Raw genomic sequence first — 22,822 nt, forward strand, 5'->3', positions numbered from 1 at the left:
GAAACAGAGACAGAGACCCACAGCCAAACATTGGGCAGAAATCTGGGAGTCTTGTGGGAAGTGTTGCGGGGGAGAATAGAGGGATCAGGAAGGGACAAGAACTACACAAGAAAACCAACAGAGTCAACTAATCTAGACCCATTGAAGCTCACATAGATGGAAGCACCAACCAAAGAGCAGGCATGGACTGGACCTAGGTCCCCTACTCATATGTCACCAATGTGCAGCTTGGTCCGCACGTGAGCCTCCTAGCAATTTCTGAGGAGAAGGGGAGCTAGAAAAAGAGTGGGCTGGCAGGACCAGGAGGAGAGGAGGGAGGGGGCTGCAATAGGGATGGATATAAAGTGAATGAATGAATGAATGAATGAATGAATAAGAAAGTAAGAGAGTATATTTTAATACATTAACGTATTTCTAGGGTTTTCTATCCTCGGTTCTTAGTCTCATTGATGTTGAAGGTCAGGGTCTGGAGGTCTACTATGTACCTCCTTCATAGAAACAAATCAAAATAGGGTAATAGGTGTGGGTTAGTAAGTTCCTTTAGTGGTGGAAATTCCTGGATGGTAGAGACTTGCTTTGAACCTTGTGGAGCTTTTCAGGCTGTTGTAACATCTTGCACCTATACTAACAGATTCATTTGCAAAGTGTGAGGTTTCCAGAAAGAGAGCTAAGTAGGGGCAAAAAGTTTATAAGTGAATAGAAGTCTTAGGTGAGGAGGCAAGGCTTTGCTAAAGAATGCTTCTTGCTGCCTGGGGAGACACAGCTCCTTCTCTATAAATTCATGGGATGCCTATGGGTTATATCTTAGTCTTTTTATGTATAAAGCCATAAATATTTCCAGTGTCAGAACAGCACTGTTATCCTTTTTTAAAGGTAAGTGTTTGTTTTTTTAAAGCTAAAAAAAGACAAGATTAACATAAGATCAGGTAAACAAAACAGCTTGGTGTAAACATAGTTTGTAAAATAAAATAAAAATACCATTCACAAATGGATAATGTTAGAGTACTATCTCACCCAAATAATAGAACCCAGCTTAAGAACTAATACAGACTGGGGATATGGCGCAGCAGTTCAGAGCACTGGGTGATCTTCCAGAGGACTAGGTTCAATTGCCAGCATCCATATGGTAGGCAGTTCACACCTGTCTGTAATTTCAGTTCCACAGCTACCGACACATGTACACAGACAGCCATGGAGACTAACCACCACTGAACATAAATAATAAAAGAAAATTAATGTAAATTTAAAAAACTAATAGATTGTTTCAGATTGTTTATGCTGTAATATAAATATACAAATTTAAAACTTAATCCTAACTCCTGTGTCTATGACCAGACATTGTTTTTATTTTTACTTTCATTTATTTTGAGATAGAGTTTTCATATGTAGTTCCAGCTTTCCTGGAACCTTTTATGTAGACTAAATACTCAGGAAGCTCCTCCAGCTTCCCCTCCAGACAGCTCTTCGTAACTTGAGTTACTTAGCTTTTAAAATGCATAGTGGGTAAATCTAGGCAGTTGTTTAAAAATGAAGTCTATAAGCTTTGTAGGGTATTTTTCTGCTGGGGTTCAAAGTAAATTAATTAATTTTAAATTTTTACAAAGAGGGATCCATGATGGCGGGGCTGGCCATGGACTGTGTCTGATCAGCTGGACTGAGCTCACAGACCACCAAATCAAATAATACAATTAAAAAGTGGGGTACAGAACTAAAGAGAGGAAGTCTCAACAGAGGAATATCAAATGACCAAGAAGCAACTTAAAGAAATGTTCAACGTCCTTAGTCATCAGGGAAATGCATATCAAAGCAACTCTGAGATTCCATCTTACACCCATCAGAATGGCTAAGACCAAAAACTCAAATGACAGCACATGCTGGTGAGGATGTGGAGAAAGGGGAACACTCCTCTATTGCTGGTGGGAGTGCAAACTTGTACAATCACTTTGGAAATCAGTCTGGCACTTTTTCAGAAAATTGGGAATAGGGTTACCTCAACACCCAGCTATACCACTCCTTGGCATATACCTGAAAGATGCTCCACCACACAACATGGACATTCACTCAGTTATGCAATTTGTAATTGCCAGAATCTGGAAACAACCTAGATGTCCTTCAACCAAAAAACACTAGTCCAAGGGATACGTCCCATGAAAAACCTTACTTACCAAGAAAGTGGGTCAGAGGAGAGGACATCCTATTGAGACTTTAGGCGAGAGTAGCATGGAAGAATGGGGAAATAACAGGACCCACAGGGTCCTGGAAACCTACAAGAAGAACTTTATGACAGGCAGATCTGGGTCCTGGGGTCCTCCTCAAACTAAGGCACCAGCCAAGGAGAAATAGGCAGTAAACTTCGAACCCCTACCCAGACCTAGCCGACGAACACGATATTCTCCACTGTTGAGTGGAGAGTGGGGTCTGACTTTCACATGAACTCTGGTGCCCCTTTTCTGACCATGTCCCCTGGATGGGGAGGCCTGGTGGCACTCAGAAGAAGGATAGCAAGTTACCAAGAAGAGACTCAATAATCTTAGAGCATACATAGGGGGAAGAAGTCTCCCTCAATCACAGACATAGGGGAGGGGAGAAGGGGGGAAGTGGGAGGGAGGGAGGAATGGGAGGAAACAGGGGAAGGGATAACAATCAAGATGTAATATGAATAAATTAATTAAAAAAAAAAAGAAAAAAAAAGAATGAATAAAGAAACTGGGATACATTTACACAATGAAATACTACTCAGTCATTAGAAACAAGGAAATCTTGAAATTTGTAGGCAAATGGATGGAACTTAACTAGAAATGACCATCCTAAGTGAGTTAATCCAGATCCAGAAAGACATGCATGGTATGTACTCACTTATAAGTGGATACTAGCCCAACATGGATGTCCTCTGAGAGTCTCCACTCAGTGGGGGATTGGAACAGATGCTGGGACTTGCTGCTGGACTCCAAGTGAGAGTGGTATGGAAGAATGGAAGGATAGAAGGACCCAGAGAGTCCAGGGTCCCCACAAGCAGACCATTAAGGCTGGTAGATCTGGACCCCGGGGGGCTCTTCTCAATCTACTGTACCGACCAAGTGCAATGCATGCAGTAAACCTACATCCCCTATTCAGATCTAGCCAATGGACATGACATTCTCCACCGTTATGTGGAGAGTGGGGACTGACTCTGACATGAACTCTGGTGCCCCATATTTGACCATTTCCCCTTGGTGGGGAGGCCTGGTGGCACTCAGAGGAAGAATAAGCAGGCTATCTAGATGAGACCCAATAAGCTGTGGTCATATAGTGGGGGAGGAAGTCCCCTTCTGTCACAGACCTAGGGGAGGGGAATAGGGTGAAAGAGGAAGAGAGGGGGGAATGGGAAGATACAAGTGAGCGCATAACAATTGAGATATAATCTGAATACATTATAATAATAAAATATTAATAAAAGAAAAATCACAAAGACCATATATGCCACACACATGTATTATGTGCATACAGCATGTAGATGGCTGCCTTCTAGCAATTTAACACTTAAGTGATTTAATTGATATTGTTGGTTCTTTTTGTATTTATTTGAACAGAAACCTAATCTGTTCTTAATAGATATTTAGACCAAAGTCAAAAAAAAAAAAAAAAAAAAAGAAAGAAACAAAAAAAGATTGGCATCTCACCCCAATTATAAAAATCCAGTTTGAGAGTTAAATCAATAAGGCCCATCAATGTCAAAGTTGCTACTGCATTACCATAAAATGTTCTATTACATTTTGCCTTTAGATGTTTGACTATAGTATACCTAGGCCTCTTTACTCCATAGGAAATAGCTCATCACGTTTTTAAAAAACTCAGTCCTTATTCTTTTCAGATTCATGTTTCTGCCTTTGCCCTATTTTTCCACTCTCTACATCTCCAATCACATGTCTATTAGACCACTTAATGCTGTCTTGCAGCATATTAGCATCTGTTCTTGGTTTCTCAGATTATTTTAAATGTTCTACTACTGGAAGATTGCTGTCGGTTTATCTTCATGTACATGAAAACCTTTCAGCCAGCTCCTAGTTTCCCATTCAGCCCAATGACTAAATGTTCCCTTTCAGATAGTGTACCTTATATTTATAGACTTATTTGATCATTTATTAACAGTTTTTATTTCTATCCCGAAATTCTCCATTATTTCTCTGTATATTTTATTTTTAATTATGTGTATGGTGGGCTGCAGAGGATGGGTGGGTATGTGTTTGTGAATGGGAATATAGTACAGATGACTACAGTACCTATGCTGACCAGCAGAGGGCGATAGAACCCGTGGACCTGGAGTCACAGGTGGTTGTGAGCTGCCTGACCTGGATCCTGGAAAACAATTTGGGTCCTCTGCCAGAGCAGTATGTGGTTGTAACTACTGAGCCACTTTTTTTCAGCCTCTTAATTGTTCATTCATTATGACCACAGCTTTTCTTAGATTTTCTGAATATAGTTTAATAGCTGATTTTAAATCTTTGTGTCCTAGTTTCATCACTAGGTCACTTTAGGGTAGCTTTCATTTTAATTCTTAATAATAGGTCAAATTTTACTATTTCACATTTACCAATTTATCACTGAGTAGATATTAATAATTATTTTTCTGATTTTTTTTGAGATTATAATTGCATCATTTCTCCCCTCTCTTTCCTCCTTTCAAGCCTTTTCCCCACTGTTCTTTTCAAATTCATGGCCTCTTTTTTCATTAATTGTTGTTAATACATATATGAATGCTTGTTAAGGCCCATGATTAAAATATAAAATAAACAAACATAAAGTAATTTGAGTCTTTAAATAAGACAGTTCATGGCAAATTTATAAATATCACTACAGAGAGGGGATATTAAAATCCATTAACACACATACACATTGAATAAAATTGGTGACACAATTTCTATGACATTAAAAATTATAGTTGAACCTGAAAATTCAAACTATGAATTATCTTTGGCAGTAACTCAGAAGCTATCATTATAGGTTGTATTTTAGTTTAGAAAAACATAAATTTAAAAACTTAATATTTTATTATTTTGTTTAGCTTTAGTAACATAATTATGTCCACAGTATTCTCTTCAAATGTGCTTTGCACTTTTTAGTGGATTTCCATATTAATATAATCCAATTGTACTGATTTAATTATTCAGTGGACAAATTACACATGATAGGTAGTCTTAATAAGTCTTTGGGACTGTTTCTATTGAACATAATTCATATACAGTCTCTAAAAATCATCTGTGTTGCTTGCTATGGCTAAACAAAGACGTAACTTAATTTCAAATATAATTTACACTTCATTTGAATTGATTTATAAAGTAGCACAGTGCATACATCAGAGTAAATCCAGAAATTCATAGTTCTTACTCTAGAATAAGGAATGTATTTGGCTCCTTTGGTTTACACGGATGAAACTAGGAACATTCAGATTTATTCACTGCTTATGTATTGTATCTCTTAGGGCCATATAAAATATACTATGGGGCTTTATATCAGACTTACCAATTTATTTTATCATTATGTTGAATGTCAAATTATGACTAATGAAGTTTTAAATTCCTTTCTAAGATCCAATCTGTGGGTCAAATGCAAATAGTCATTTATCAGATGTAGTTATTAGAAGCACTCATCCTTGTAAATACTCTGTATTAGTCAGCAGATGGCATGCATTGTACATTAGTATTCCCCCCTGTTATCACATATACTTTAGCATAGGAAACATCTGTTTACTCAAAAATATAACCTCACATATTATCCCCTCATTTGCAGTTTAGTGTTAATTTGTGAACTCTTTAGTAATAATCAAAGAAAGTGATATTTTATCTTGATTTATTTTGTAGAGTAGATTCTATCAAGTATAAGATGGTGAAAATACATTCAACAATTCTTTTGTAAGGGTTCAAGAAAATAGCAGTCAAGAGCAACTGCCTTCCTGCTTTGGCTGGAGGCTTGCACAGGGGGACAGAAGCCTATCAGAGGCAGTTTCTGAGCACTGCCCATGAAGTTTAGAAGTGTAAAAACCATTTCCTCTTGCATATGGGTAAGTGCACAAGCTCTAAAAGGCAAATTGGCAAACAAGGACAATTAAATTTACCTCTGAGTCATCTCTATAAGATGCAATAGCTTAATTGGGGATTTTTTTTTCTTGGATAAGAGCATGCTAGGATTTACAGGCTTTCCTTTGAGTGGCTCAAAGGATGATTCTCCCGGTGATGCTCGAACATGATACATAGCCCAGCATATTTTATGTCAAACTGATACCAATCTGTCAGCCTGGCATGATGCCTATTCCCAGGGTATCAGGTCACTCTGCAGGGTTGAGTTGTATATGTAAAGGTTCTCTCTCAAGAGCAAACTTAACACTGTATATGAGAGAAAGCACATAATAAAAACAGAAATGGACACTAAATATAGTTCATCAGTCAAAAAAGAGAGAAGAGGCATTTGCCTCCCTAAGCATCTCACTCCTCCATGTGCTAAACATAGAATGTTCCCCTCCCTCATCTCCTCCAGATCCCCCTCCCTCCCTCATTCCCTCTCTCTCCCTTCCTTAGTCCTCAGAAAGGGGAGCCCCCCTCCCCTAACATCTGACCTCAGCCTATCAAGCCTCATCTGTACTCTCTGTAACCTCTTCCTCTGTAGACTGGCATGGCCATCCTGCCACTGGGAACTGATCTAAGTTCGGTGGCCAGAGCGCTTGTCTGAAAGGTCCCTACTCTCCACACATGGGACCCACAAGGAGACTGAGCAGACGGTCTAGGTCCATATCATGCATAGTCCTTGGTTGCTGCATCAGTCTCTGTGTTGTAGTGTAGTTATCCTGTATTATGTGGCTAATACCTGCTTATAAGTGAGTATATACCATGCATATCTTTCTGGATCTAGGTTACCTCACTCAAGATGATTTTTTCTAGTTCCATCCATTTGTCTGCAAATTTCAAGATTTCCTTGTTTTTAGTAATAATATAAGTGTATATGTAAAAAATTAAAAATATTTAATAAAAACATAGACTGATTCTTTGGCTGAAACTAATTGCCTTAATTTTTACATATACATTTATATTATTACATTATATATATTGTATATATATTGTATATATATTATAATATATATATATATTGTATATATATTATATATATATATATATATATATATATATATATATATATATAAACTATGTACAGCAAGAAGAACCATGAAACAATCAGAGATCATATAAATGTTACACTCAATGGTGTTTTGGCTATTTGTATTTGGCAGCCTTGAAGAAAACATCTGTCCTATCTTAGTGAGTCTAAAATTCTGAATATAAATCAATATCTATCATATCTCATCATTATCAACTTAAAACATCTATCTGGATCTAAAAACTAACAGCATTTTAACTGTGAATTTAAATAAGGTCCAATCCTATTTGGGGGAACTAGAATAACTTTGTAGATGTTTTTATTGAAGTCCCTCACTCCTAAATATATCAACTAATTAAATAGCCATTTGTAAGCAAACTACAAAAACCTTAGCATTAAGATTATGAAGAAATAAACTGAAATGTATTTCCCCAAGGAAATAGTTGCATACAGACATAAACATCTTATTTATTGCATTCCTTACAACTTTAGTACATCTATTTTCCTTCCGCTTAGAGGATTGCTTTATTTTCAAAGAATAAAATCTTTCAAATAGAAAGTGCTACTTTGGTGTTTAATTTATTCATCATCTGTTTGGAGTTGTATTGGGTCGGGGACATTAATGGAAATGCTATTCATTTAACTTGTTTGATACTCTTCAAAATTACTTTTGAAAAGGGAAATGATCAGCCAAGACAAAGCTTGATGATTTTACTCTGCCAGAGGGATGTGGGATGTGGGAGTTCTTAGTGGGGCTGCAATTTAGCTGCTGGCTTTTAAGGATGCTAACTAAAGTGGCACAGTTGTGTCTGTTACTGATAGATGGCTGTGGTTTTGCTTCCCATTTTTTTTTTCTGTATTCCACACTGCTCAGAGCATCTCACTAGGATGGGTACGCAGCACTATTTCTTTGAGAAAATTGATGAAAGTGTCAAAATAGAAAGTATTACAGATTTGGAGAAAAGAAGGAAATAGGTCAATTCATAGCTGTTCTGTGTGTCTGATGGACCTACTGTGTTTTAAACAATGAGCTCTCTGTACTTGAGGGTTATGCCCTAAATCTTCTTTGTTCAGGTGGCTTACATTATGCTTCCTTTGACCTAATGTAGCACTACTTCAATACCTTAAAAAGAAATAATGACCCCCTTTTAGTAGGAATGTGTCTAGGCACAAGACATGTAGGCAATCTGCAGTTATTAAGTGATCCAAGAGAACCTGTTTTCATTGGCAAGAATGAAAATGACTAAAAAAAAACAAGGATACCAATTCCCTTTCTCAATGACAGGAAATTTATGTCACAAGTTATTGTGTGTCTACTTCACTGTAATGACAAGAAATATAAAAATCAAATTGCCACTTCTGCCTGGTAGATGTAGGTGACCTGCGGCCACAGGCAAATTATTATACCTGTAGGTGCCAGATACTCCAGGAGTAGGCATCAGGTATACTTTATGCTCAGAATCCAGCTGGAGAGACATTAGGGAAAAGTAGAGTGGTTCTAGCTAATTGGGGGTTAAAATATCACTATGTGAAAGAGGCATACAAAAGTGGGAAGGTCTTTTTTATAATTAAGCATAATACTTTTGATTAGGAGAAATAGTAACAGTACCATGAATTTCCTCTTAACTCCTCACATTGTTTCCCATCCCCAAACCTGCCTCAGTACCGCTCCCCCGCCACCCATACTCAGGAAACACTCCAGGGCAACATGTAATCACGTCACTCTGTCACCAAATCTCCTTCTCAATGGAATTCAGGTGTCTAAATAGAAAGGAGTGATGGCAGATTTTTTTCTGTCTTCCACCAGACAGCTAAGGAAATGCTTTCAGGGAGATGAAAAGGACATTTTCGTGTCATCATAAATCATCTGTGTAACACTCAGCACACAAATATTGAACCTCTTGGAGTAGAATGTTTATTGCAAGGGTTAAGATAGGAATATGTTTTCTGTCAATACTTGATTAGGTGAAAAATTCCCTGAAAGTTGAAGCTTGAGTTGCTTCTAAAAAGATGGTTTACCCTGAAGAAAGAATGGAAGCTCTTATGAGATAATTAATTTTCCCAAAGACAAATCAGTATTTCAAAATGAAACAGTAGTCTTAGACTTGAAGTTTATATGTAATGTGCCTTCAAAAACCTTCAAATAATTTTAGACAGTCTTTTAGAAAGTATTGATAAAATACATGTCAAGAAGTATATTTAAATGATAGAAATTAAAATGTTATAATAAAATTAGAGCCCTGTTGCACTTTTATAGTTTACTTATATTATTTTTATTATCACACCTATTTATCTTAATTATCTTACATGTGCTTAACCTGAAGGCAGAAACTAGCTCAAATGAATGGGTTTCTGTTGAAAACTAAAGAATATTTCTACCTCTCTAGTATTCAAGTCTCTGTTTCCTTCATAGAAACAGGATCTAGTTATGTAATCCAGGCTGTCTTGAAGTGAAATTCTTCACATAAATCCAGCTAGCCTCAAACTCAGTGTCCTCCTGTCTCAGCTTCTGCAGTCTTTCGAATTTCTGGCACACCACCACAATACTTTGCTTAAGTCTATTTTTTCATGTGATAAATTTCATACTTGAGTTCACTGTATTTGCATTATTTCTCCCTCACCCTTCACCCCTCCCACTTCTCCCAAGTTAAACCCACCATCCTCTCTATAATTTACAGCTTCTTAGATATTTATTGTTTATGTCTATGTGCTATAAATTATGGATGAGTTTTCAATTTCTTTAAGTAGTATCATTGTTTACGTATACCTAAGTTGTTAAAATATAGAACAGTTTACTTGGGAATATAATAGTATTTTTTCTAAGTGCTTAGTAAGAATATAATGTTTGCTTTACTATGGAAACACACTATGAAATTAATTTATTTACACATAAACTGTCATGCTCAATCCTGCATTTGGTCTTGAATACCTGCTAATAACATCTTGTTATTTTTAAAAAAAGCATATAGTGATAATGTTTGAAATACCAAGATTTTGAAATTTTAAATTAAAGAAGATGCACAAGCTAAAAACTCAGTAATTACTGTATCAGAGCAATCAACACCACTGACTCTCATCACTCTCTCTCTATATGTCTGACTCACAGTCTGACAGCTTCTAAAATAGGGTAAAACCCTTATCAGAATACCTACAATAACAGTATTACAAATATTAAAAATGAGTACTCAAACCCTTCATGTGAGACCAGTGATATGCACTGGTAGATAAGGATGTTTTCTGCCAGTGCTGGCTCAGTGGATAAGCTACAGCCAAGTCAGAGAACATGTGCTCCATCTGCAGGATTCATACTATGGAAAGAGAACTGACTCATACTAGTTGAATAATGACTTCCATGTAAGTTCTGTGTCATGCAACGAACATACACACACCCACAAAATGCAAAGAAATGATAAAGGGCTGACTATATGCTTAGTGGCAGAGTGCTTGCCTAGCATCTATAAAGTCCTAAGCTCAATTTTCAGGACCTGAAAACAAGCATACAAACAAAACAAAACAAATCTATAAAATATCTAGGAAGTATTTGAAATGCCACCATGGAGCCATCAAGTAGAGAAAGAAGTAAGAAATCTTTTTTTAAAGAATCCACAATACATCAAAATTTCCAGCAATTTCTCAGTTGTGGCACAGTTTTTCTTCCATGTTGGATTGCTTAGGACAATGCAATAGAAAGAGAAAGTTTCAAGTTTTTTGGTATTAACAGTGCTGTCTTGAAATTGACAAAAATGCAGGCCAATATTAAGCTTCACATTTGCTGACACTGTTATTGCTGGAGAAATATGATCTACCCATGTAAAACATTCATGTTCCAGATCTGCCACATCTTCCCAATGTAACCAGTGCGGTCTTATGTCCTTCCAAGCCATATTTCTCCCATTATCTGACATGACCCACTTACCAGCCCACTCTACTTTTGCTGCCTTTCCTCTATGCTAAAAGGCTTCCCGCTGTCCTTGTTCAAAACTGTCTTTTTCAAGAGCCTTTGTGTATTGCTGAACAAGATGCATATGAGCACATTTTCCTCTTCTAATCTTCATGTACAGTTCATCTTCTTATAATACCATGGGTAACAATTTACATCTGATACTACAGTTCATATGCTGGCATTATCTTTCCTAGAATCTATGATCTCCATTTTTCATGAACATTAGCTAAAGTGATTTTTCCAGAATCAAATTTTCTAATATATTTTCTATTTATTGTAAAAAAAAAAAAAGACTCAAAGGATTACCTTTGCTGAGTGTAGATAGTCCTTTTTGTGACCTGGAAATTGTTTACTTATCCTTTGAAACTTAAAGTTGGTTTTTCTTTTTTCATCACCTCTTGCAGACTTCAAATACCTCTTGACCATGCTTTTTAGTTTGAAGATCATGGTCTTTGATAACAAGGCTTCAAAGTAAATGTTGAGAGCTTCTGCATTCTTAGATAAAATGTTATACTTTCAGATATCATGTTCTGTTCTATTATTGTTGATAGGTTTCTATTTTTACTTCATAGGTTTTTGTTTTGTTTTCAAGTCAAATAAATATTCAGCCTTATGTTTTCTATATATCTTGTATCTTCCATATGTACCTTGTGTTGTATTCAGCATCATTTTGCTATTGGTTCTTACTGAGCATCCTTTTTTTAAAGATCTGTTTTGTTTTGAATCACATATATTGTATGCAAGAGAGCTCAGATACATCCAAAGGTTAGGAAGAGGGCATGAGATATATTGGAGTTATAGGTGGTTTTAAGGCATTTAATATGGGTGCTGGGAAGGAAGCTGTAGTTTTGTAGAAAAGCAGCATGTACTCCTAACTGCTGAGCCATTTCTCCAGCCCCTTATTGTAAACATCCTAGAAAGTCTTCTTTTTGTATGTGAGCACATGTCCAGCGACAGGAATTTTCTTTTTTCCCTTTTAAATAATTTATTCAGATTACAACCTGATTGTTCCCCATCCCTCCCTCTTTCACCCTATTCCCCTCCCCTAGGTCAGTGACAGAAGGGGACCTCCTCCCCCACCATATGTTCACAGCCTATCAGGTCTCATATGGGTATCCTGCTTCCCTTCCTCTGAGGGCCACCAGGCCTCCCCAAGGGGAAGTGGACAAATAGGTGGCACCAGGGTTCAGCGACAGGAATTTTCTTAACTATAGATGGATATTTCACCTGGTTCACTGTGATGTTTTCTTTCTGCTTGACCACCAACTTCTCTAGTGGAGGAGTACTTATTAAACACTTTTCTTTCCTGGCTTGTAAACTGGTGGAGTGAGAGATTTGTCATCATTGAAAGTTAAGAGTTTGATCTATGTTTAGTAGTATGTTACTTCCAGTAGATGACCAAGAACTGTTAAGTTGTTATCTCTGACAGTTTTTAAATCTGCCTTGATGTATTCTTTTCTTGGTCCTTTCCTAGAGTTTCTAAGAATCACATTATTTTTGAGCTTAGTCTGTTCCTTTTGAGTCATTTCCACTCTTTTGATATTGTGTATTCTCCCTTGTATTTGACTATCTTTTCTTTTTCTATACCAAAAGTTTTCTAGGCTTAAGACACAGTCAGGAAATATATTTACAGCCAGTGTTCCTGAGTAACTAGTTTCCAACTTCTCCCCAATTAAGAACTGTCATGAAATATGTTATGCTTACTGCTCCCACAGTTACTCTGTAATTTATTCCTCTTGAAGGGAAAAACAACCATTCTCACTTTTATAAAGAAAATAGTAAAAAAAAAAAAAAAAGAAAGAAAAAAAAAGAAAAAAAGAGAAAAAGAAAAAAGAAAAAGAAAACAGCCAACAAATCAAGTCCAATGGTTTCCTTTTTATTAGAGCCTTACTGAAATTATGTTGTCCAAAGTTTTAAGTAAAACTATACATGCATTTCTTTATATCTAGATATGTCCTTATAACCTAGTTGCTAATTCTTTTATCATTGTTTCTTCTTATGCAGTGTATACTACCAGAGTAGCCTCACCCACATATAGTGATTCTTCTAACCTCTAAATGCTTCTCAACTCCTGATAAATGGGCTCCACTAGCTTCTAAATGCTTTTGAACTCCTGATTTGTCTGGTTGAACTATTTTATAAGCTTCAGATGCCTAGATTCACTGTCAGCTTTCATTGCTTTCTCAAAATCTTCTAGAAAAACAATAAAGGCAGTGTCAGAAACATTGCTCAGGCATTTCTTTCATGATTTTCATGTTGTCTTTTTGTTTCATGCTCTTCAGTTTTAGATCTTTGCCTAGGGGATATTTCTTAATGCCACACAAATTATATTTTCAATTATTATTTGAAAATATTTTCCTTGCTTATACTAGGAGCACCTTGCCTTCAAGTGCTGTGGAAGCCATATGGTACATGTTAAGGATGGAGAACCTGTGACATTGAGTTTATGCCTGTAATAATAAATTCCTGTGTACTGGATATCACCTGAAACTGAATTTTGCCCTTCCATCATCTCTTATGATCACATTATTGACTAAATAGTTTGTGAGGTTAGCACCATATTGGCAGTGAATAAGATTTCCTCATCTGTACCAAATATGCAATAGGGATCTATGTCAACAAACGTGGCATAATGGAATGGCACTGTTGTAAAGATGTTGGTTCAAAGGGTTCTAAAAGACAAGGTAAGAAGCAAGGACTCTGGACACGTGAGTCTGTTCTCTTGTTACCAAAGCACAGAGCTTACTTACATTTTCCCAATAACACTGCAGTAAACAACACTTTGATCAGTTGCACCATTGTGAGAGAGCCAGAATCACTAACCTTAAAAATATTTATCTGTAGCCACAGACAAATATTAGCATCTGTAAATATTGCTCAGATTCGCCTTCAAGTAAGAAAAAAAATGCAACTATTGTACTCTAGCTCCTTGATGTTCTGATCTTAAAGAGAAAAGGTTTTATTGTGGGATATGTTAGATTCATTCGGGGAAGGTTAATGATTTTTGCCCTGTAGCTGCCCAACAGTATCACCAAAGATAGTTTATAATTAAATACCAAGTGAAGTGGAAATTTGAATCTCCTTCAGGTTTTCAAGTGCGCTTATCACTTTGGAAGTCAGCAAGTTTCCTGCAAAGATATAGGATGATCATTGGAGAAATGACAGAAATTAAAGTAGCATTTAGAGATGGATTTGGATTTAGAAGAAAACGTCTTGCATAACATTTGCAGATAGACTTATTAGCTTATAATAAATGCATAGTGTTTTGTTCCCTAAAATAAAACAACCACTCAAATGTTACAATTGGAAATCAAAAGAAGAAATGCTTGCTTTTAGTAGCAGAGGATACTATGTGTACGTCTCTGTAACAGTCATCACAAATTAATGTTCAGCAACATCAATTGTTCTAGTGGATTGCTCAGTTTATGTCAAAAATCAAATTGTTATTCTGTAACAAATTGCTGTTTGCTTCAGAGAGATTATTTCATAGTGCTTTTGGGAGCCGGTATGGCTATTTCTCCAGCAAAGCTTTAGTGTTTCATAAAGTGAATTAGAGATAGATTTAACCTGCTATGAAGCAAAGATGCTCTTGATGGCAGTAGAATTCTTGTCATGGAGTTTCCAAGTACATGGCATTATTTCCCCTTCAGCTTTTTATAGTGTATACCTCTCTGCTGTGTGGGCAGCTGAACAACACCTATAAGATTAGCGCCTGTTAGGGAGCATCTAGATTGAAGCTGTACCTTATAACAGTAGCAACTGATAAACCTCATTTAAGCAAAGTGCTGTCAGCATGTGTTAATTTTAATAACGTTGAAAGGGTGACATTCACGTTTCCATTTCTGAGAGTACTCACTCCCAGTTCACCCTCACACATGGAATTCTTCTAAATAAACTCAATACTGGTAATCATCTGACTCATTAGCAAGTGTTCTCTCTCTGCCCAAAACTAAGTGGGTGCAATGGAGGATAGATTAATCTTTAAATCCCGTGGAATACACATCTGTTCTTTTTGCTTTCTGATTTTCATGTTGGTAGCATAATTAGAAATAAAAAATGTGTTGCTATGTCAGTAGAGACAAGCCGGCAAATACACATGAAACAGAATATAATCACCCAATAATTAATAATCATGCTGATGAAATCTTTCCATTTATGTACAATAAAAGCTTTAGATGGATGATGAAACCTTGAGAAAAATCTGTAGTTTTACACTTCTTGCTACATAGACGTTTTCCTCCATTTGTTGCTGGTTGGCGTCACCGTTTTTATGCTATCTCCTTGGTGGGAGCACAGTTATTCATCTCTTCTGACACTGTATGTGTGAAAGTATATTGCAGTCTTGATGTCTGTTTAAATACAATTTTACAGTGATCTTATTATCATTTCCTTTTATAAAAATTGCAAAAGTCTCAGGTATGCGCCTTAGATTTTTAGCTAAATGATATTAAAGCATTTTTTCCAAGTAAATGTTGATCATTTGTACATCTTATTTTGAGAAATGTCTATTTGAACTTATTGCTCATTTAAAGTAGGTTCTTATTTTATAATTGCACTTTTAGTTTCTTTTATATTCTAAATATCACCTATTTATCACACATATACTTTAGAAGCATCTTTTCTCCATACTATACTACCTCTCTACTGTTTGTCTGCTCTTTGTCCAAAAGCTTTATGCTTATTGTCTTCTAACTTGTCTACTTTTGCTTTCATTTTCTGTATTTTGGGACATTTCCCAACACAATCTTGGTCATTCTTGAGCCCTACAAAATCTTTTCTATACTTTTTTTTGATAATTTTTATAGTTCAAAGCTTTACATTTAAGTCTTTTATGTCCTTTAAGTTGATTCTGATAAGTGAGAAGCCCCATCTCACTGCTCTGTCACTATTTCTACTTTCACATTGTTTAGTCTTTAAAGGTGTGTATGTCCGTGGCGCTGTGAGTTCCTCCTTCATTATCAAATCTGCTGGCACAGAGTTGTTGTAACATTTCCATGGTGCTCTTTTCCAGTGTTCTGTCTCCTTTGCTCAGCTGAGCTAAGAGCCTAACTGTTTTATTTAGAAAAACAAACCCATAGTCTCCTTGATGTTTTGTTGTTGTTTTCATTCAGATACTCATTTATTTCTGCTTTGATCTTTATTATTTTCTTCTTTTTTTCCTGATTTTGAGTATGGTTTGTGATTTTCATATTCCTTGAGATGAATCAGCAGTTTGTTTATTTGAAATTACTCTTTTTATAATGGGAAGTGTTGGTACATGCTCTTCTAATAATTATTTTTCCTAATCCATATATTAGCTTATGTTGGCTCTCCAGGCTCCTGTTTTCCAATAATGCAACCAAACTGTTTTATACCTTAAGTGTATACTCTGCCATGACTATCAACACTGGAATAGGACCAAGGGCTAAAATGCTCTTGGTAGCCTATTATTGAAGTAGATTTACAACCTAAGGTTTAAACTGAGCCACAGGTAACATTAGCTTTAACCAAGGTCTAGTATACAATGTGGCAACTTTTCTTCTCTTGACAGCAAAACTGGTTTAGGCTAGCTGTTTTTAGGCAGGCCTGGAAAAGAGGACATTAGGATCAGCCCAGCCTCAGCATTAGGTTTCACTATGTTCCACTAACTTCCATAGCAGAGTCACATGCTTATTGCCATGCCCTATCCCCAATGGACAGAGTCTTACACTGCATGATGTTGCCCACAGTTAAGAGTACTCCTGCTAAAGGCAGTTAGTTCTCTACCCCTTAGACATTTATGGAAGTTAGGATGTTTGAATCCAATAGCTTCAAAAACCTTCACATTCTGACCAGTGGTACAGTAGGCAGTGATGCAGGCCAAAACAGATAAAAGTCTAGAAACCATCTTCAAACTGTGGACTTGTCATGGGTATGCTTCTTGCGTTTGGGTGCTAGGTTGTAGAGAGAATCTCTTATTTACTAAGGCCTGTTTCTTTGGTGTAGCTAGGACATCCTCAGTGGAAACATGCAAGATACTGAAACACATAAGCCAGATAAACTATACTTTTGTTTTTAATGTTACAGTAAAGCTTTTTTATTTTTTTTTTTTATTTATTTATTTTTTTTTTTTGGTTTTAGGAGATATAAGCTACTGCATGATTTATAAACAACAGAGCATAAAATGCAAAATTTAGCTTCCATGGGAACTTTTAATGACAACAATTTCATCTTTTAAAAACTGTACAACAGGATTATGAAACAGATGAGCCCAAACCTCAGTAAAAGCCATTTCCCTCCTTAAAACAGTAATGACTCATGGCTCAGAGAGTGAAAGGTAAGCTCACAAGCATGGAGCCCAAGCCTGAAATGATGACTACGTTTCCATTCTTTCCGGGACACTGTTCATTTCTAGGTCATTAATATCTTTCTTCCCCACATTCACTTGTCAAGAAGTGCCCGGGCTCCTCTCAGCAACTTTAATAACACACAATTCAGATGTTATGTCCGGTCAGTAGCCCCTCTAAGTGCTGCAAACTAAATTAGGCAGCATCATTGTTTCTCTGCAAGAGTCTTTGCACCTGTCACTGTGCTCGCCTGGATGCAGTCCAGGTGGCGAAGTTCTTATTGGTAGCCGTTGCCTGTGCCTGTCTGCTTCCCTGAAGAGCACACAATCCAGCTGGTAGGAGTGTGGCTGGAACCGGATAGGCTATACTTATGTGCATAATAACACACAATATAGGACACCCAGACCTTCCCAAGCAGTTTGTTTTATACAGGTGCTTTAATTTAAAAGGGGACAACATATTCTGGCCAATGAGTTACAAGTACTTTCTTAGACAAGTCAAATTTTAAGTTAAAAAAAATAGTTTGACACACCCGTGCATGTATATCATAAATTTTCCTCATTTTAAACCCTCTTTCATCTCTCTCTTTCTCTTCTTGATACTCCTCTTCTCCCTCATACATCCTTCTCCTGCTACTTTCACGTCATTTTTTGTGTTCCAAAATGTTTAATTAGGGTTGCTTTCATAAGCATGTGGCATGGATAATTTAGCATTTGCTATACTACTGAAAAAAAAAAGACTTCCCCTACTTTTGCAACCATTAACTCTTAATAGTTCAACAAGGAGAGTGCACCATGAGCCACTCCCTAGTCTATGATGGACCACTCACTGGCCTCAAGATGTGCAGGTACTTATCACTGCTATGGCTTCATAAGTGCAATAGCCACGTCATGCCCCAAAGACAGTTATTTATTATGTCTAGCCTCTATCCTGTCACTTTCTCATTTAGTCATCTTCTTCTGTGATGTGCTCTGTGCCTTAGAGGGAGTAGGAAACATGTCCCATTTACTGCTGTTTTAGACAACTTCTTGATATACATTTAGATTTTTATTTTCAGAAAATCTATTTAACCAATTGTGTATCCATACAAATTTGAAAAGTGAGGCCAAGATGAAACCTATATTCCAAGTGCTAGAATTTTGGGGGATTAACTGTGGATATTTGGAGAATAGCTAGTCAACGAGGTGAGCAGAACTAGCAAAGGAAAAAAGAAAACTTTAGAAAGTTAAAAAGAATGGAAGAGTGTTCAGGGACTAGAAGGGTCTGTTACATTTGCATTAAGTGCATCTGAGGAGACCTGTGGCTAAAGAAAATAGCCTCAAAATTGGCACTGTACTTTCAGCACTAACTAAAAGAGTGGAAAGATCAGGGAGACAACAGTTGCACAAGGGATAAAAACTACATTGTAGCCGCATTAGATATTAGAACAAAGAATGCAGGGCACATGGATTTCCGAAAATTTAGGGCCTGGGGTGATTGTTCATTAAGTAAGAGTGCTTTCAGTTCAAGTATGAGGACTTGAGTTAGAATCCCGAGTGTGCACATAAAAAGCAGGGCATGGTCATGTATTCATGTAACTCCAACACTGGGAGTGGGAGACAAGCAGATCCCTGGAGCCTTCTGGCCATAAGGCAGACAGTGATAGAGGAAAATATCTGATGTTCTTCTCTAGAGTGTATGTGCAGGCACATGGGCATACATCACATAGATACTTCTCTCCAAAGTAAAATATATAACAAATATGATAGATACATGTATAGAAAAAAAAGTTCAGGTTCCTAAATCGTCCTGAGTAAGACAGCAAGGTCATTTAATCACAAGATATCTAAAGTTATCTTATGATGAATTTAACTTTGATTATACTAGATTATGAAGTTAATGAAAGTTTTGCATATTAATAACAGATATAGAAGATGCAGAAAACATAAATAAGGTAAAATAACATATATTTTTATCACCTGAAGACATACTGAAACTATTTTTTTTTTCAAATTTCCTTGGCTATAGTTGTTCATCTGTACATATATTTTTGGGTATTTTGGCTCTCAATGCATGTATACTTATTTAACTTTTAAAAATTAATTTTATATTAGGAAACAGGTATAAATAACATAACTATAAGAGTTTTTATACCAAGAACTAAGTTATTGTGATAGGATTAAAAGTCAGTGAGCAGAGTCTCAGATTGGGTGATCCAAGTGCTTTTGTGTAGATTCTCTGGGATATTATAGTATATATCAGTATGTACTTAGTTTTGTTTTTTTAAATGTGTGTAAATCAGTGTGTGTTATAGAAATAGTAGCACACAGAAATTCTAACAGGCTCAAACTTGGCATGTTGTGGGAACAAGAAGAGCTTAGCTGAACCATAGAGTACATGTAGGCACAGGAAATTAGATGATAGAAAAATTAGCAGAGACAGGATCATGCTTGGCCTAGCATTCAGTGACAGTTTTATAAACTGGCCGGTTTGAAGGAGTGCATCCCAGCATACATGATAGTAATGAAGGTGAGGGATGGTGTATTCCTTAACAACTATGGTTTGAGTCTAGTGGTATTTCTCCTAGTGGATGATTAAAGATTAACTGATGATTTATATCTTGAGAATTGAAGAGAAGAAAAAAATCAAGGGGGACTCTGAGATTTTCATCTAAACAACATAGATGATAGCCTAGGCTAAATTCCTCATCTTGGCTTGGCTGAGATGTTCTAGTTTTGGCATTGAAATTTGTGTGTCCCAGAAAAAAACCTTAGTTGTAAGCAAACTGGTACAGTTGTTTAAAATAAATGTAATTGTATATAGAACAGGCTTCATTACTGTGGGTAAGAACAAGAGCCAGTAGTTAGATTGCTCTTTTAAAATACTATAAAACTGTGCACATCAGAGTTGAAGGGAGAACATTATGGTACTTGTAAACAAATAATGAGGAACTATTTAAATCATATCAGGAACCAATCACGGAGGGAAAATTTTAGTACAAATATCTTATTTTTCAGATTTCTTACAGTACAGAAAAATATTACATAATCATGATTTGTTTAAGATATTCAGACCTAAATTAGCTTTTGGATATTGATGTGGTATAACTACCTATACAACATGTTAAAATTGCTGAATTGTTACGAATTACTCCAGATATTTCTGTTTAAACCACGTGGTAATAGTATCAGATCCAGGGTAAGAGAGTTACCGACATACACCAAAAAAAAAAAAAAAAAAAGTGTGCTCTTTTGCATAAAGCCTTACATATTCATTAAAAGTCAAAATGTTCACAAATCTCTCCTATAAATCCCATATGATTTGTCTTCAGTGTTTCCTTATCTTCTTCCTTACAAAGCCTTCAAGCACTTTGAATGTCAGTTTGCATAATTTATTCTGATGCAGAGAACTAAAACAAGGTCCACATTATGTTTAGTATCAGCCACTGATTAAATAATCTAAATATGAAAGACGTATGGGAAAAGAGTGAAAGAAGATGAACTAAAGGATTCTGGGAGAACAAAATTCTTTAGAGAGAAGAAAATCCCTTGTGGATTTGCTTTGATTTTGTTTACTGAAAAATAGAAAAAATATTGAAAGTAGTTGGGAGCCTTATAGTCAGGCAGTACAGATGAACATTCTGTCTTAACTAATATGTACAGACACTTTTATATTGAAGAATGTCTACCTACACAGGCATTCAGCCATCTAATCAATCATTTCTTTTGAAAAAAAAAAAGCATCCATAATTGTATGTATCAGAATGTTTCTCATTGGAGTGAATAATAGGCTTCTGGAAATTCCTCTAATTCCAAATATTTTCCCTATCTCTACCGAATCCTTCAACTAAAGCTGTGATTCTCCTATGGCTATCCACTTGTAGTCATCATAAACCTTAAAATGTTACATGTTTTTTAGTATGCCTAATGAACTAAAACGAAATCATTAGCCTGTTTTTTGAGCAATTATTTAGTAGCTTTGTAGTCTGAGAATAAGCTGAGCTTGAATTTCGTCTGTGATGAGGAATGCTTCCAATGACGGGCACAGTGTTATATGGGCTGTAATGAACGGGAACTAAGGCATTTTGAGTTATTGCAGGGCTAAGGCTAGGTATTTGATCAGAGAAAGTTAACAAAGTACATTTTATTATTTAGGAGCATTACAAGGAACAGTGATTATCTCAGTTAACTCTCACCTCCTTTGAAACCCTTCACCAGTTACCTTTGGCCCAGTCTGTTAGTTTGTATACAACTCTGGACATTTTATACTTAAGTGTTTCCTTGAAAAGCTGGCAATTGGCACTGGAGAAACGGCTATGTGATTAAGATCACATTCTAGCACCCATATCATGAGGCTCACAGGTACCCATAACTCAAGCTCCTGGATGGTAGTGGTGGATCCAGTGACCTTTTCTGGCCTCTACAGGTACTTGGACCTAAGTACACATACATACACCTATATGCATACACCTATATGCACACATGGTTTTAAAAAATACAAACCAATCTCTAAGATGCATTGACACTATTGAGAGCAAGGACTTTGCGTCAGGTTTTTTTGTGATTCGGCCTCGCTCCTCACAGTGCTAGAGTTCCTGCAAGGTCATCCTTTTCTATCATCAGCGAAGCTGAAACTAAATGGCACAGAGGTAATATTGTCTCCCCCTTCATTTTTCACAATGTATTTAGGAAACAACTTCTCTTAGGCAACATTAGTTACTTACCAATGTGGAAATATTTCACATTCTGAGAATTAAAAGATAAATAATTTGATCCCAGTAGCCCAACTATAGAAGCAAAAACAGAATCGTGAATTATGTGGGTTGGTATTTGCAGATCAGTTTTGCCTCCCTCCATCACCAGAAAGTAGTAAACCAATGGTTGCTAAAAGGGTTACCAGATGATGTCATAGCTCTTTTGCTCCTGTATAAAATGTGAAGACAGGTCTTCATTTCTCTTTATAACTACTATTGTGGAAATAAAGCAATTAAGCCTATCAGAAAAAAAATCTGCTGAATTTTAAGATGTATTTTCATGCATCATTTTCCCTTTTCTCTGGCTACTTAAACATCTTTTGTCTTTTACTTTTTTTAAAGGTCAGGAAATATATACCAGGGGAACCAAGCTCAAACTGCAAACTCAGCTTCCAATTCCCTCAATGAGCCTGGAGTTTAGCTTGAGTGACAGTGGAATCCCCAGCCAGCCAATTAGAGAATGGTCAAATCGAGGGAAGGCTGAGAGATGCAAGACACAGAGTCATGCTGGACTATATGGGTCGGGGAGGAGCTCCAGGAAGTGCAGTGCCTGGCAGAAGTGATTAGGTTTGATTTAAATTGAGTTTTCTAACACTGGTACTAGAGCAGAGAGCAGCAGCAAGATTTGCATGGATGAAATGGATTTGCTGAACAGGAGCTGCCATGAGGCAGTAAGAAAGAAGCATGGTGCCAACAATTGTGAAGGGCTCATTAGCT

The 22,822-nt window shown here is 36.5% G+C and overlaps 1 protein-coding gene across 1 annotated transcript in view; it reads left to right on the plus strand.

Annotated features, from left to right (window-relative positions):
- The window catches only part of LOC311602458 (melanoma-associated antigen B18-like), a 289,495-nt gene that overhangs the window by 164,223 nt on the left and 102,450 nt on the right, over positions 1-22,822 (plus strand). The window lies entirely within an intron of this gene.

Source organism: Acomys minous (genome assembly GCF_964271855.1).
Source record: "Acomys minous genome assembly, chromosome: 7".
Classification (NCBI taxonomy): Eukaryota; Metazoa; Chordata; class Mammalia; order Rodentia; family Muridae; genus Acomys; species Acomys minous.